At 40.0% G+C, this 17,849-nt stretch overlaps 2 pseudogenes; both read left to right on the top strand.

Annotated features, from left to right (window-relative positions):
- The first annotated feature begins 91 nt into the window (after positions 1-91).
- LOC131772338 (NFX1-type zinc finger-containing protein 1-like) lies at positions 92-9,388 on the top strand (annotated as a pseudogene).
- A 5,845-nt stretch (positions 9,389-15,233) lies between these two features.
- Positions 15,234-17,675, top strand: LOC131772330 (uncharacterized; annotated as a pseudogene).
- Positions 17,676-17,849: the final 174 nt, after the last annotated feature.

Below are 17,849 nucleotides of genomic sequence, written 5' to 3'. Positions count from 1 at the left end.
TGACTCCTTTTTCTGAGAAAAACAAAAAAAAAACGTTTATCCCAACAAACATTGTCTCCAAGAATCTAAATTTGATAGTAACTCAGTATCAAGTTACTGCCTGAAAATAATTGTCCACCGAAGCGACTAGGTTTTATTTCGTTATCTTCCCTGGACGTTCACTCAGTTAATATTATTTTGTGTTGTAAGCGAGTGTCGGTATCCACTCTTCCTTGTGATGTCTTGACGGTGAGAACGGGTAAGGAAATGTTTTTATTCATCTTTTTCCTTGTTCCTTCGCTAGCCGAAGTTGTGCTGATCTAATTAGTTGTTATTCAAGCGAAATACAGAGGACGATTCGCTGAACTTTAAGGGGCCAGTTATTTAAGACTACGACAAATCTTTACATATGCATAAATTGAAAAAACCAAGGATTTCATAAAATTGTCCACAGTTAAGTTCCATCGTTTTGACGATCATGCCTGTCAGACGTGTAACGCCGACAAGATGCGATGGAAACAAAAGAGAATCTCTATGATAGCTTCTCAGTGGATACCTTAGACTGGAAACGTTTGAAAAAAGAAAAGCTGAACGTACAGCAATGTCTTCAAACAATATCAAAGCCGCCGTGTTAGTGCGTCAATGGTTTTCGGAATTGCTAAATTGAAAACAAACTTGAACTATAGACAATGACAAAAGGATATATTTAGTAAGAAAAGGAAATATTTAGACTCATGTTTTTCGAGAGATGAAGTACTACGAAGATCGCTTTCATATTTTAAGACGAAATAAAACTCAAATCGATGAAGGGCGTTATTAAGCTTTCTCGAACAACAATGTATTACCGACGTATTAGTTTCGACAAGCCAAAGTATATCTCGATCGTTCGTCTGGAAATCTGACCCACACTGATTATTATTCAGTGACACTCTATATTGGTTGATATGTAACATAAATGTAGTTGTTCAACGGCGGAGAAAAAGAGACTCTGGGGAGAATTGATAAAATGGAAGGGCGGCAAGAAACCAAAGTCGTTATCTTTAGATCTTAAGATCGACCGTTGAAAAGCTGTGAAAAATAACAATGATAATAAATTTTCGACGCTTGAGTAAATATTTTTCCTCCGCAAGCGACGGATTAACAGAATGTAATGGAGAGAGGTGTGAAATTTTCAGACTGGGTTGCGGTGCTGAAAATTAATTTAGATTACATGCAATAAAATTCTTACATGTATCTATTTTCATTTAGTCACATGCAATTGTTATAAAATGAGGAGATGGGTGAAAAACGTTTTAAACTGCTACTCTCTTCCCCAGCAATTGTATGTTTCTAATCATTGATTATGCATTTAGCCATAGGGAATGTCTAAATATAATTGATAAAACAAAGGGTTTCTATTTCGACATACCTCTAAGAAACAACTCTTCTAAGCAATTTAATCGAATTAAATAAAATTTAAGTGACAATTCACTTATCATTGCTTATGACTATGATGAGATAATTAATAGTAATAGGACCGAGTGGAGTCCAATTCGGTCTGTAATCATACGAGTGATTAACAAAATCAGACTACCGCGAAGCGGGAGTCCTATTTGTCAATCACGAGTTTGACTACAGACAGAACTGGACGACAAGAAGTCCTGTTACCAATTAATCATAACCATTTCAATTTCCAAAAAAACAAATACACTTAGAAAAAATATCTCCAGTGGAGAAAATGTCTTTGGTTCAAAATTCCTCCATTTTTTAAATTCCCCAGTTTTTCTATGGACAAGTGGTTGTTGCTATGGTTATTTTGATCATGTCTGTGATTGGTGAATTCGCTAAGTGGACTTAGTATGACTGGCTGCTTCAACTGTCCGACTACAGGTGTCCGATTAAAGCCAATTGTCCGATAACACTGTCCGATCACAACTGCACAAAATGATTACTGAAAAATGAAGCTGTGAATGCATCAATAATATTTGAGGAATTTGTAATGGTTATGATTAACTTGTTAATAGTCTCTGATTTCGGTCAAAATCTTTCTATCAAATGGTTTTTATCAAAGCCAGTACGGTGAATAATGTAATAAGATTTTCGTAAACTGTGGCTATTCAAAGTTATTATCTGGTTACTCATTTACTCTGGAACAAAATTCTGGTCACATTCGGTGAAGTATTCGAGAGCCTACCGACACACTCGTCAAAAACTGCCATCCATCTGGTTTTGATATACCATGCTTAACCAACAAGGTTTTTCTAAAGAGCATACCCAGACGCAGCCTTCTTCTATTACGGAATAAACCAGATTTTGAGACAGTCTTCCATCACATTCTAAGCGCTTATCAAAATAACTTAGGTAACTCCAGGAGTCGAGTACTCCTATTGACCGCTGTCGATGATGACCGTGACACATTTCTATTTTAGTACCATGCTCGTACCAACGCCTCTGCATTTGTTGGCAGTCGTAGGGGAACAAAAACTTTGAAGGTTAGTCAATCAGAACCAATGAAAAACTGGTCTATGTTATAAAATGCAGTGCTAATGCAAATTTGTATATAGGCGAGACAGGTAGCGAAAGTGTGTCTGCGATTTGATTTGGTATACCCTCCTGAAAGGCGGGAAAACCGATTCGAATTTTCGTCTCTGGCCAGCGAGAGAACACACGATGTTTTCGTGAGGAAGAAAAATCGAAACAACAAACTTATTGCTTTAATTTGAGACGGAAACTTATTATTCGGAGGGTTTGTTTAGGGTAGATTGTTTCTTATCAGGCAAAAGCTTTCCAACTTAAAGTAAGTTTTTAGCCCTTCCGCAACCAAGTGAGGACTTGAGGACTCCAGAAGTCTTAATGCACCCGTTGGTTCTGTTAAAGGAACAAGCAAGCAATAGAAGGTGCACGGTTCATTGAAATGAAGTTGTGGATATTTGAGAGCGAAGGTGGAAAGCGACCGAACTTTCCATTTGGCAATGATGGGCTCACACCATATTATAGGAGATATGAATTCAGGCCTTTTAAAGTGAACTGATCGTTTTACTCCAGGAACCTCACTATGGTTTCTTAAGATGCTATTTGAGATATTTTAGTGCGACATCAAGCTTCACCTTGTACGTGAAACTCGTATGTTCAATTCTGGGAACAATAGATTTCTATAACCAAATCGACATTGTCCAGAAAGCATATGTTGTGCATCATGACTGGACAAACGTTGGGTTTTTCAGTGATACGGTTTCTTTCCTTGAATTTTCATTATCAGCTCTCTGCGAGAACTCAGGATGTCTTCACAGAAACGACGAGGAGTAAAACCCAAGAACCTGAAAGAACCTGGGGGAATCTCAAAAGGTAACAAAACAATTTATTTCAAATTAAAACGTTGACGAGATAACTGCTGTGGCAATGACCACAGAACTTAAAATAAACAATAGACCATCCAAGTTAATCCAAAGAAACCTAACATAAAATAGCGAAAATAAATATTTTTTTAAGGAACCGTTTTTACTCAATTGGGTTTCTTAATCTCTGTTTTAAGCCAATAAAGATTCCATGCAAACGTCAAATCCAAAGCAGGAAAAAAGTCAGGGAAAAAGGCAAGGAAATGGGGAAACTGAAATGTCACCAGCACAGGGCGCTTGCGGGACAGCTGCTGATGAGACGCAAAATAGACCCAGTATTCAAGGTAGGGAAGTGAAAGACGTGGAAAGTTAAAGAAAGGGTAGACAAGTCAACTGAAGAAAAATGATCGGGGAGGTTTCGAGGTAGCCTAGTTACTTTGAATATGAGATACCGCAGGAAAAGAGAGGGAGGTGAAGGCACAATGACCAAGAGAGCGAAAGGAAAGACGTTAAAAGGGAGGGAGATGTCCAACGATAAGGAGCGAAGAAGGAAAGGGTAGTAAGGAAAAGAGGTAATGTTACATGCATCGAAGTTTTAGTTACAACAGAAGTGTTTAACTCTTCCTTGCATGACCACTCTTTCATGTTAAGATGACAGTTCCACAAAACAGAATAAAGAGCGTAAGGACCACAGAAGAAGGAAGCCACAGACATTTACAAAGGGCAAGACACAAGGGCATTCAAATGAGAAAAGAAAACCCATTTCAGGTTGGTAGAGTTCAGAGTTCTTATAAACTAGTTTTTAAACATTTGTAGATACAAATTGAAGACACCACAAAATCCTACAGTAGAAATGCTTTCAGCGTTAAGATTAAAAAGAAAAAAGAAATGAGAAAATAACTTGCTGTTTTTCAGATGGAGGAGCATCGTTACCAACTGACATAAGAGGAACCGGAAAGGATACCAAGGTAGAAAAAATATCTCCAGATTCCGCACCAAAATCTGGTAACATCTCAGCAGGTATGTAGAGTGATTGCCTGGTAAACATTTTGTTCGGAAATCGTACCAGTAACAAACTCAACAACTGTTGCTTTATTGAAAAAAATAACATCACCGGAAAGTATCGTGGCTGTTTACTTAGGCACTAAAACATTGCCTTAACAGAGTGCTACGACTTCAGTATTTCAGTATTTCAGTATTTCTCAAAATGGAAAAATACTAACGCCTCCTAAACTGGTAAAAACTGTTTGGAACAAGTTACTATTTAGGAACTCAGTTTATTGGACTATTAATCTGTTCCGATCTTCCTTCCCATAACCTGCAATAATTTGAAACATAGCCGTGCATTCAATTTCCTCTGTTTGAAAGGTAATTTACAAGTGTTTGGATAACCTGCTAACAAATGCATCGGCTGTGTATAAATTTTAAAACGGCTTGGTCGGAAGTGTGTCGAGTATGGGCTTAATTGTTTGGTATGAATATTGAAGGTGGCAATTTTGACGAAAAGAAACAAGATCCTCACGGGAGCGGAAGAGAAGCATCACGGGAATCCAATGAAAGTAAAGAACTGCCTTCGTCGAGTGGCAAAGGAAGACGTTTTGGTACGTAGACCAGCGAACATTTTGTAACATTAGAATCAAATTTGTTATTGTAAAAAATTAATGTAAGAATATATTGATTCCTACAATACAGGTCAAAACAGGGATTATCAAACACGAAAAGCTAATCTACCGATCAAAAAGCACCAAACACAGCCTCCACTACCATGTGAACAAAATAAACACAGTAAAAAGAAATCACTTCCCAGACGACGAATCGTCCTTGACCTCTCAACATTGAGAGAAAAGGATAGCATTGAGATTGTTCAGAAGTTGAATGAGAGTTTGGATCGTTTCAAGTTCTTTCTACGATCAGAGGAGCAGCAGCACAACAGTGATGAATTCATATTGGACCTCACTTGCACATTAGCAGTTGCCTGCGATGCACCATCGAACGAGAAAACGAATAAGATTTTAGCTATGCTGAAAGGATCAGCATTTTTCAGTAAGAAAATTCCGTACTTGCTTGATCGTGTTCAAATGAAGAAGGCAATAAAAGATCCGGAATCTCGAGGAAAATTCATTGGTTGCTTAATCAAAGTGTTCACGAGTTATTTGAGGCACTTACCAAGTTCATATGCTGACCCACCTTACGATCAACTGAAACAAACCCTGGAACAGTCAATCGTTGATGGAAGAGATGAGTTGACGAAAAAGTTAGATCACTTCAAGCAAGTAAGAGATGACATTATAAGGGCCGAAAGAGCGAGGCATGGAAAGCGCTATACCAGGACGACGGAACAAAAACCACCAGATGATTTTAGAAAAATTCCCATATGTCCATCGACTAAAGAAATCAAAACTCAAGAAGTTCCCTTCTTACGTAAGAACATAAAAAGAGGACGTTACGAAGACGTCGAGCACTACCTTGATGTGCAGTTCAGATTGCTACGTGAGGATTTCATTGAGCCTTTAAGGGAAGGTATCTACGAAATAACACACCATGTTTCAAGAGAAAATCGCAATCAGATTATGAAATGCTATCAGCAAGTGTTTATTGTTCGCAAAGAGTTCACGATGTTCGGAGTTCATTACGATGTTCAATTTGACGTTTCCCAGTTCGGCAAGATAAACTGGACCCAATCAAAAAGGCTCATCTTTGGATCATTTCTTTGTCTTTCCAAAAACAACTTCGAAACATTGCTTTTTGCTACAGTTGCGAATCGAGACCCAGAACGCCTGCAGAGAGGTAAAGTTTATATTCAATTCCTTGAGGACCAGAATGTTTTTGAGATTGAAGAAAGTCGAGATCGATACCAAATGGTTGAGTCACCGGCCTTTTTTGAAGCATATCGCCACGTACTAAAGGGACTTCAAGGATTAAATGAAACGAACATGCCTTTCACGAAGTACTTGGTTGAATGCTGTGCAGAGGTGGATCCACCAGAGTATCTAAGGCGCAAAAGTGACCAAGATCCCGTGTGTTATGATCTCAGTAAGGCTCTTGATGTACCGAAATCAACCAAAGCGAAGAAGGTACCTGTTCTGGTACCTGAAGCCTGGCCACCTGTTGAGTCACTACGTTTGAACACTTCCCAGCTAGAGGCACTGCGAACAGCTGTTTCAACTGAGTTCTCTGTCATCCAAGGGCCACCAGGGACGGGAAAAACTTATGTTGGAGCTAAAATTGTGCAGTGCTTGCTTGATAACCGTCGGAAGTGGGACCCGAGTAAAACATCACCAATGTTGATGGTTTGCTACACAAATCACGCTCTGGATCAATTCCTAGAGAAGGTAATGGAGTTTCTTCCAAAAAAATAGATCATTAGAGTTGGCGGAAGGTCTAAAAGTGAGGAACTACAAGCATGTAATCTAAAGCTTTTCACGAAGAAGTATAGGCGACGAGGTGATCGCCATGAAGTACAAGGTAAAATTCATAAAAACAACAGAGAAATGAAAGCTTTAAAAGCTGCTTTTGCTAAGGGTGACGGTTATGTGATGGATTTTAAAGAATTGGAACGCTTCATGCAGATGCAGCATACAGACCAACTGTATCAAGCTGTCTCACCACCGAAAGCCTCAGCCACATATAAGACAATTTCAAACATTTTTAAATTGTGGCTATGCAACAACGAGAGGTTGAATCATCTGAATCAGAGTGCAAACGCGTCAGAGAGAGCTGAAGTTGGAGAAATCCAAGAAGGGTGTATCATTCCACCAGAAGGTACAGTTGAAAAAGCTGTCAGCGTTGATTACGCTCCTTTCGCGACCTTAGAATATGGTAACACAAATGGTTACTTTGGCGACGGATTTGTGGTAGGATTTGATGAACAATCCCTTAACGAACGCCCCAACGAGGATGAGGCCAAAAGAGATACAAGAAACGATGAACGAACGATGCCTCTCTTCGAAATAGGTCAACCTCGGGCTGAAAAATCACAAATGACCACTCTGAACCTAACCAGTTCGTTTGGGGAAATGAAACAACCGAGTCCTGCACACGAGTTATCAAATAGCATAACGTTGTATAATGATTTTTGTTCGTCAGTTTCTCTTGAGGCAAGAGAGGTAACTACCGCTGAAACGACAGAACACCTCGAGGAGCCAGGTTATCCGTCAAATCTCGTCCTTGAAAAAGATCCCAGAGACGATGACCCATTCATTACCATAGAAGAAGAAGCTTCAAGGCTACAGAATGAACGATTTATCGAGGGCGATGAAGAATATGAGCTATTACTTATACCAGAATCAGCACACGTAGGAGATCAAGAAGAACATGAAGGGGGCGTTCCGAACGGTACTTACGAGGACACTCCATTCGTGTGGCATATAAAGAGCCTAGATAGTAGCGAAGGGGGTCAAGTGATGGGTAGCGAAAGCGGCCGAAGCCAGTTTGAAACTGAAAGCCAAACACTCCAGTCGCAAGACGAGATGTTTCTGGCAGAAAAAGTCAGCAAAGTACATTCTCAGTTGGGGAAGGTTTCAGGGATGACTGATGACGAAGCAAAAATGGTGACAAACATCTGGGATTTACCTGAAAAAGAGCGATTCCGATTGTACCTTTATTGGGTTAAGTGCTGTCGTGAACACTTGAGACTTGAGATCCAAAGAGGCGAACAGAAACATGAAGAGCTTTGTGCTAAATGGAAAATCATTATCTGTCAAGAGGAGGAGGAGGTAATATGTAGAGCAACAGTCGTTGGGATGACGACCAGCGGTGCAGCGAAGTACCACTCGATGCTTCAGAGAATAGCTCCCAAAATTGTTATAATCGAGGAAGCTGCTGAGGTCATGGAGGCTCATATCATCACTTCTCTTGCTCGCGACACAAAACATACGATTCTCATTGGGGACCACAAACAGCTGCGCCCGAAACCAACAGTCCATCAACTAGCCCAAGAATACAACCTCGAAATCTCCTTGTTCGAACGAATGGTGCTCAACAACATGGAATGTAAACGCCTTGCCATCCAACACCGCATGCGTCCCGAGATTGCTGCCTTAACTAAACGAATTTATGAGCATGAGATCATTGACCATGAATCTGTTTGTAATTTTGACGACATTTCTGGACTACGTCATAACCTTTTCTTCCTCGATCATAGTCAGCCTGAGTCTTCAGTTCGCGGCCTCCAGACTTTCTCCAACCCTCATGAGGCGGAATTCCTAATAGCGCTCTGCCGTTATCTGTTATTGCAAGGATATAAACCAGCTCAAATCACTATCCTCACCATGTATGCAGGCCAACTTTTAGAGTTAAAGAACAAATTGCCCAGAAAAGAGTTTGAAGGGGTTAAGGTGTGTGTCGTCGACAATTTCCAAGGAGAAGAAAATGACATTATCTTGCTTTCGTTGGTGAGAAGCAACTCCACAATTGGGTTCCTAAAAGAATCGAACAGAATATGTGTGGCACTATCAAGAGCTCGTCAAGGTTTTTATTGCATCGGAAATTTTAGCCTTCTTAAATGCAAAAGCCCACTCTGGAAAGAAATATGTGATGATCTAGAAACAAAGAACGCAATAGGCCAAACCTTACAACTGGTTTGCAAGAGGCATGACCATTGCGACGAGGTAAGAAATGGACATGATTTCCAAAAGTTCCCACTGGGAGGCTGTGGTAGGGTCTGCGGAGACCGCCTTGATTGTGGCCATGCATGTGACAGAAAGTGTCACCCTACAGACGAGTATCACGAGTTCGGTCGATGCCCAAAGATGTGTTGGAAAACCTGCTTCAATGGGCATCAATGCAAGAGGAGGTGTCATGGTCTAAATGCCTGTTTATGTCCACACCCCATGCTAAAAATAATCCCCAAATGCGGTCACGAACAAAGACTTCAGTGTCACGTTAATCCAGAGGAGTTTGTTTGCCAGATGAAATGCGAGAGAAAACTCGATTGTGGACACGACTGTGCGGAGTATGTGGAACCTCTGTACAAGGTATTGTGAAGTTCTATGCCGGAAGTCCCTGCCATGCGAACATGAAAAAAATTTGCCGTGTTACCAAGACCCCATGCTTTACAAAAAATGCAACAAACGCTGCAGCAAAATCCTGAATGTGGTCATCCTTGTTCAAAGATATGCTGCGAAATATGCTTTTGCAACACTACAATTGACCTTGAACTGCCATGCAAACATTCTGTGCGCATTTTATGTTCCAAACAGCACAACCCACCTCGTTGCGTCGAGGATTGCTGTAGAGAATTGCCATGTGGTCATAGGTGTCCCTGGTCCTTGTTGTGAAGATGCAGCCAATATCAGTGGCAAAACTCTGGTTGACAGACAAGCTCCTTATCTGTGGGCACAAAAAAAAGAACTATCCCATGTTATATGAACCACACACGAAACCGCGCAAATCGTCCAAGGAAGAATGCACCAAAAGAAGTGTTCACGTGGTCACCCATGTCATACAGCAGTGTCACTTACGGTTTCAGCCGTGTAAAGATTGCAAGGGTTAGTAGAAAAAATAAGATAATGGAACCAGTTTCCCTCGTGTGGGCACTTCAATCGAAATGCCCCTGTTTCTGCCGATCCAGCTGCTTTTGGTCTGTAAAAAGCCATGCGAAAGGCGTTCGGCTGTGTGGCACCCTTGCCGAGACTTTCTGTGGTCAAAAATTGTGAAATGCGACCGTGCATGAAGCTTGTCCAGAGAAAGTTTACAACCTGTCGACCATTCAATTACATTGGGCCTGTCACAAAAATCCTGAAACATATAAATTGCAAGGAGAATATTCTAGTTCGATCTACCATGTGAACACAGAAAGTTCCGATGAAATGTTATGCTCTCTACGCTGGTATTCAAAAATGTGCTGTGCCATGAAAGAAGCTGGAAAGGCAATTTGGCCCTTGCCCGTCACAAAATTGTTCTTTCCTGTCATACAAATCCTGACATGTTACCAAGTGCAAAGAAAAACGTCGAAGTCAAACTAAAATGTGGCCATGTCAATTGTTGCCACATGCTCGTTTGCCACCGTTGTTGAGTCAGGAGTTTAAGTGCACAGTTTTGACTAACCGAAAACATTGTCATGTGAACACGACGCGTAAATATTCCCTGTTGTACATACTAAGCCAGGAATTACAGCTCAGCCAGGAGCGGGTCGACGTAACACTTTCTTGTTAACACAAACAGCACGTCGAGTGTTCAAAACTCACAGAATGGGCCTCTCTTGAGAATGTAAAAATGTGAAGAAGTGGTAGTAACAAAAGCACTACCTTGTGGCCATAAACAAGACGAGATTGCCCTGTTTCACGAGAGCAAGAAGAGGTTTCCTGCAACTTGCCATGTAGATAACGGGTTCTTTCTTGTTGAGCATCCTTGCCTGTGAAAGATGCAGTGACCGACATGCAGTAAGTTTGCGTGTACAGAAAGAGTTTCAAAAGAGCTTGGCATGTGGATAACCATCCAACCTCAAATGTCCTTTGCTCGGAAGGGATGTCTTCTGGAAGTTGATTGTACCCAGAAACTTCGTGAAAGAACAGTTTGCCTGCGGTCATTACTGCAATGGAAAATGGTTTTGAAATTTGCGGTAAATACAAATGCGAAGAGATGGTTTGAAAGAGCTAGATTGTCCCTCAAAAACATTACCCGTCGAATGCCCTTGTCACAGAGACCCGAGAAGTGTTGTAAGGCTTGAAATAAATGCACGAAAAAACTAGATTGTGGTCACCCCTGTGAAGGTGCTTTGTGGGAAACCATGTGAAAGTGTAAAGTTGTATGAGGAAAATTGAAGCACACATTTCCATGTAGGCACACAACCAAGGGTGTCCCTGTTTCGAGAGAAAAACCGCTATTTGTAGAGTCCCTTGTCCGCGTCAAAAGAGTCTCCTGTCAGCATCTTTTGCAAGGGCCTTGTGCGGGAAACCAATGTGATTGGTATCCCCTGCCCAAGAAGTCGTTGACCAAACGCCTGCTGATGGTGGCCACAAGAGATCAAAATGTCACTGTTGCGACAACCCAGAAAAAGTGCTGGTGCCCGGTGTGGTATGTGGAAAAATAATGCAATGTGTGTCATCAGTGTTCTGGAGTATGTGGCAATTGGCAAAGGAAAGCGTTCACACGAAAATTTGCAACAAACCAATGCAGGTCGAGTTTTGGTTTGGTTTACAACCGTTGCAAAGCCCCTTGCGATTTACCCTGTCCTCCTTGTGTCGACCAACATGCAGTCGGATGTGCCCTCAACGACAAAATGTATACAGCCTTGTTCAAACACCATGCGGTGCGAAACCTTGTTAGGCAGCCTTGCACATTGTAGGTTGTCCACATGGCCGTTGCAATAATCTGTGCGGAGAAGAATTGCCCCGAACGCTTTTCATGCAATGCTCCCTGCCCCAAGACGCTTCGGTGTGGCCCATCAATGTATTGGGTTTTGTGTGGAGAAGACTGCCCTCACGCTCTTGTGCCATTTGCAATGCGGAAAAGTCTTCAATACCAATCAACTGATGGACGAGCTAACATACAGAAGCTCCAATGATACCTGCAACTCTTCGACTGTGTGTCACATCATAAACAGTCAAGGACATGGACGAGTGGATGTTACACCCACAACTGGGGAAACAAGTGTTCAGCTGATTGCGATGTCCTAAATGTTTCCACAGTAATTACCTTCAGCTACCGTTTATGGCCATATTATCAAAAGCGACTCTCAACAACGTCGAGAATGTACCAAAGCAAAAATACAAAAGCTTGCATATGATGTTGTCTACTCTATTCAGCACATAAAAAGGGAATTTTACGCCGCTTAAACTATGATGTGAGGAAGTTGAAGTTTTCCGCAAATAGTTTTTCGCTTTCTCATCCATATCCATGCAGCTGCACGAATATGCTTTTGATTTTTTTACTCTTAAAAATCCCTTGACGATTCTTTACCCCAGGCCAAGCGGACAGCAAGGTAAATAGGCTGAAATGCAACAAGCTGATGCCTGCATCCAACAACCGCCTGGGTTTGGATCACCAATTAACCATTATCCACAGATGCGTTAGGACAAATCAAATCGTATCTTGAGCAACACAACTGCTTTTGAAAAATCCTGAGTCGATTGCAGGACCGAACAAGACAGTTTTTCTCTGTTCTCTCGTGTTTTAGAGTCGCAAATAAGGCCATTTCTGCATCAAATTCCTTGGTCGCGCTGGTGGTACCTCAGCGGCTAAAAAAAGCCCGCGTATCGTTTTGAATTGTTTCTCCATGTAAGACGACGCCCTAGATCTTGAAATGGTTGAAGAAATCGTTAGCTTGTTGGAGATCAGAGTGAACCTTCCAGACCCTACCAAGCCGAAGAAGCCAAGACTTTCGTCATTTTCCCAGGATATCAAAGTGGAGTCTGGAAACTATTCAAAAAGGGCCATGTGTACTACACAGGACCTTCTTGTGCGAGAGGGCAACGATATCCTCATCGGAATCGAAGGATGCACCCAGTGCATAGCTAGTTAAAGTGACCAAACCGTAAATAAAATCTTGAATTGAGGGGCTAAGTGTCTAAAAAAAAAACCCCGTGTTACTGCGTCCGGTGGAGGAGTTTAACAGGGCGTTTCGAACGTTAGCCCTTCTGACGAAGGGCTACAATGTCACACACGGCAGAAGGATGAAGTTGCCAGCACGCTTGTTGCTATGAGTGGTCATCGAAGGATAACTACTTTGATGGCGAGTCTTTCCTACATCTGAGGAGAGAACAGCCTGGGCCTGATGGTCTAGGTCACCGCTAGGCAAAAAACTTCACGGATAGAAAACAACTTTTCTTCTGCTGAACTGGTAAATACAAGAGAAACCGTAAAATGTGTGTAATCCTGTATCACCTTAAGCGAGGCCAAGATTTTAGAAGCAGTTAAATTAAACACTGGTAGTGTGTGTAGAGGAAGGAATTGAACATTAGGGCATACTGCTCAAACTTGCAGCTAACTGGCAAATCGTTGGAAGAGAGAATAGTAAGTTGTTAATAAAGTACATAGAAAAAATTCAAAATAATAATAGTAGCTAGGTCGCAGACAGCATAGTTGGAAGAAAAAAAGAAGTGCAAATCACCTTTTGAATGGGAATTTCCAAATATCACCAAGAACATTAGAAATAATTTTAGATAAGTTTAGTTGAACGAAAAGTAGAACCTGATTAAGAAAATTGGGAACGTAATTTAGCAAGCTCATATTTGAGGTTCCTTCAAGGGCCTCTAAATTTCACAATATTCTTGCCTCAGAATTAACAGCAGATGTGTGCATGTAAGTCAAAGAATACTCCCATGTCGATTTTACATTGGTTTTATTCTTGTTAGCCACTATGAACTAAATTTTCTAATGTACAGATTTTGAGTTCATACGATATGAAACATTTTTGGAAAGATCAATCATTTTTCATTTTCTTCTGTAAATTTTTGTAGAGTTTATTACCCTATATAATGATTGAAATTTCCCAAAATTTGTCCTTTTGTAACCAGTAAACATGTTACATGATGATCCTGTACCTTAGTTATGGATCAATTTATTCAATTCCTTGAGGCTAAAAATTCAAGTCATAGCTTTTTCAAGACTTTCAACCAGCTTCGATGAACATTGAGTGTCATAGGCATCATCTACTTCATTTGAAATAGGAAATCTTTAATATTAAATGCGAAAAATGATACAGGCTTTCAAATAAAAGCATATTTTACAGTGATACGCTTCTTTGCCCAAATTAATGTCAAAACGTAAGTCTTGTTTGGGGTAATAGGAGAAAGGTATAGCTTTAATAGAGGGTTGACGTCAATGTGTAGCCACCGCTGATATTTATACTTCAAGTATATTCTATTGACCTTTAACAGAATTTTGGCTCCTAGAAAACAACACGTGGGAGAAACGAAAAAAATTGAAGGAAATAGTTAGATCGTGATGATCAGGTAAAAATAACTGCTTTGTTTTCCCGCAAAACATTCGTTTGGAATTGAATTCTGTGGTGGCAAATGTGTTATTTAAAAAGTGGGTTGTCAACTTGACACTCGGTCTAAAAGCCGTTTGTGATTTATCCTCAATAGTCTTTAAAAAAAAGTAACTAAGAAAGTCAAAACATGAGGTATTTGTTTGCAATTAAATCAATCGATGAAACGTTGATTTATTCATTGTCTGAATTATCCTAAACAATTTGTTCTATAAGAAACGTCGAGCTTAGTTGTGAGTTCTACTACAAATACAATTTCGGTAGGTCTTTGCGTCCATTCAAGTTGGACATTTTTACCGTACTCCGCCAGTCTGGTATTCCGTCAAAGAAACCAGAGGAAATCAATGAATAGACGCCGCATTAAATCCCTTGTGTCTTGATAAAAAGCCTAATTTTACTTCAGCTTCAGCTTCAGCTTTACAAACGTCATTGCAGCTAACAAACGACAGACTGTCGCAGCTTCATAACAAAAACTTTGAATTAACTTACACTGGCTTTCCTTGCCGTTCGAAATTGACAGGGCAGAGGTAAATCCTGGTAAATTAATCGTCCATGGAAGTGAATAATACTTTCCTTAAGATTACTGACTGTTTAAAAAAAAACCGTCGGTATAGTCATTTAACTCGAGTTTTACTGTTATTCATTCAAAAGAGTAAATGAGGCTTTTTTTCGCGCTCGTTAAGAGACGGGTCAAATTGTGACAGGCACTTATGAAACAAATGTTTCAAAGTTTGCTTGGAAGCTTTTTAAATCTTTCCAATCATTCAGACCATTTACTGTTCTAACTAGCCTATCAATAACAAACTCCAACGACTATATTGACGATGGTAGAAATGAAATAGTTATCCGTTTGATCCTGGCCAAATAATTCTTCCAGCTCATCCAAAATTGCCGAACTTGCCGCCATTTTCAGAAAAAGCCAATGTTTGCTTTGCAAAGTCGGTCCCAGTCGACTGCATCACACCTTTTTGCTCGGACTCGCTCGCTTCATCACCCAACCTCTCTCCGCCCTGATCCCTCACCGTGTAACGGTTTCTGAAGATATCGTGGACAAGCACTAGGTAAGCGCACAATTTACAGAAATATAGTTTATGAAATATTATTAGGTTGGAAACTCAGGGTACAAATCTTCATATGGGGTTGTGATAAAGGTTCAGAAGAGATTTTCCTGGTGGTTTAAAATTAAAAATTTCTAAGGTCGTTGCTTTAAATAAGGTTTTACGTTGCAACCGTTACATAATTATCTAGCCATGTCGTTATTTCAGTCTTCGACTGAGTTAGCGGACGTTCGCAAGCGGTGTAATACCACTGCGACAAATTTTTAAAATTTCTTCACATTCTTGTACTGTGGAATCGGAGCTATGGAGTTCTTTTTCAACGGATAAGCTTGGCAAGATTATTAACTTGTTTACAAACATAAGTGGGCTAGCCCTTTTATGTTTGTAATATTATTATTGTTTATGTTCTTCGACTTTTTCAAACTATTAGGAAACTCACATGTGAATAGAGTAATTCAGTATTATCAACTGAGTTGATAACGTAAATTGGACACCGCAAAGAATTTAAAAGCTGACGTTTCGAGCGTTAGCCCTCCGTCTGCCCGAAACGTCAGCTTTTAAACTCTTTACAGTGGTCAATATACGTTATCAACTCAGTTGATAATTTGAAATTACCCTGTTATACTCTTCCACCGTCGTAGCACCACAGTTTCTTTAGAAATTTACCTCCTTTACTCGCATGTAAATACACTGTTCTCTTAAACGTTTCTCTACTCGATCAGAGGATCGTGAAAACATTTCTAAGAAAAATCTGTGCCGTTCAAGTTTCTGTTCATTTTTCAGAAAGACATCGTAACATATATAGTTTATAATCAAGAATTTGAGTGAAGTGAAGGAAGCTGTGTCATTTCTATCTATATTGATTGATTTGAAACCATTTGTTTCTGATAACGGACTTTAACGGTCCAACGATGGAAGCAGCGCGGTGGAATTTCGCTTCCAGAATGACAACCTCCCATAACGGCGCGTTCGTTGTCGTTAGTATTGCGTGACATGATGAGATAGCACTGAAATGCCGAGATGAATGGTCACAATAGAGTCCTTCTTCAGTTTTGAGCAAAAACATGACCTGCACAGAGGGCAACTCGCTATACACATGGAAAATTGAATATTGTGATGTTGTTTTCCAGATGACCAACGAAACAGGTGGAGAAGGCGATTCATGGAAGATTCATTTCTCGTTTACTGGACGCACTTCAAGTGCTCTCCAACAAAATAACAATAACCCTTCGAATAATTACTTCTGGGAGAGTACCACACTAGAGGAAAGCCAGCCAACATCCTACATATACATTTTGACACAAATTTTCCTCCTGAAAGACATTGAAACTTTACGACGCATTGTACTGGACCCGGAAGAGATTAATACGATAGTAAAACATAAGGAAACAGTTTTGGAAAGTCTTCACGATTATGAGCAGTTCGAAGAACTCCAATTATTAACAGATATTAGACAAGTCCCTGATGTGAAATGTAATATCATCGACGGCAAATGTTTTACTGTGGAGCTTCCAATAACAGATCTGATTGACCCGGATAAAAATTTAAGGCGCTTGTTGAGAGATTTGCAGACTTACTCCAGAACAGTCAGTAAAAGTATCACTCGGCAGATTGAAAGTAAAGAAAAGCTATCAACACCATCCTGAGAAATTATCCAGATAGATGGCGACTCTGACTTTTTACGCCACCAAACGGAAAACGAGCTTTGTGAAAATCACGTCGACAAGCAAGACAGATATTCGATAATCCACGATTTGTTCTCTAAAGATGCCGACTGCTACTACGAAGATAGAATCTGTGCTGTTGAGAAGAGAGGGACACCTAGGATGACAGCAGAAGTGGCGGATGCAGATAATACGGATGTTAGCATGACACCAGGCTGTCATCCGAAAATCACGCAATCATCTGTATTCAATACAGAAGTTTGCAACAAAAATTCAAGTGAATTGAGACATAAACGTGTCCTCATTCATGACAGTGATGAGGAATCTGGTTGTGATGAGAATAATAATTCATTTGATTGCATCAAAAAATCAACCAGAAAGAAGCGTGTCCTCCTCTCTGACAGCGAGGAATCAGATAGTGGCAAAAATCATGGTACACATAATAACAAGAAACAGTCAAGAAAGGTTAGATATAAACGTGTCAGAACTTATGATAGTGATGAGGTGTCTGATGGCGACATATAGATGAATTTTCCTATACTTAAAAATAATCAAGCAAATTTGGGTAAAAAGCATACCAGTCCACAATTATTTTATGAAAGTAATGAATCTGAAAGATTTATACTGAACATTCCTACATTTATGACAGTGAAAAGGAGTCTGATAGATATATTTTTAATTACAACAAAAATACTATAAGAATGAAGGTATAAATGTGCCCAACAAAACACTTTGCAAAGATAGATATTACAACAAGAAACATGACAGGGTAGTTACAAAAATATTGGAACTGGGGTAGAAAATGTTTGTGAATCAGAAAAGGAAATGTTAAATAATTAATTTGAAAAGTGTGAAAAAAACAGTTAAAAACTGTTAAAAACAGTAATGACAACATAAATAG

This window comes from Pocillopora verrucosa, chromosome 3 (genome assembly GCF_036669915.1).
Source record: "Pocillopora verrucosa isolate sample1 chromosome 3, ASM3666991v2, whole genome shotgun sequence".
Lineage (NCBI taxonomy): Eukaryota > Metazoa > Cnidaria > Anthozoa > Scleractinia > Pocilloporidae > Pocillopora > Pocillopora verrucosa.
Note: the sequence above shows the minus strand (reverse complement) of the source record. Positions and strands in the feature narration are given on the sequence as shown.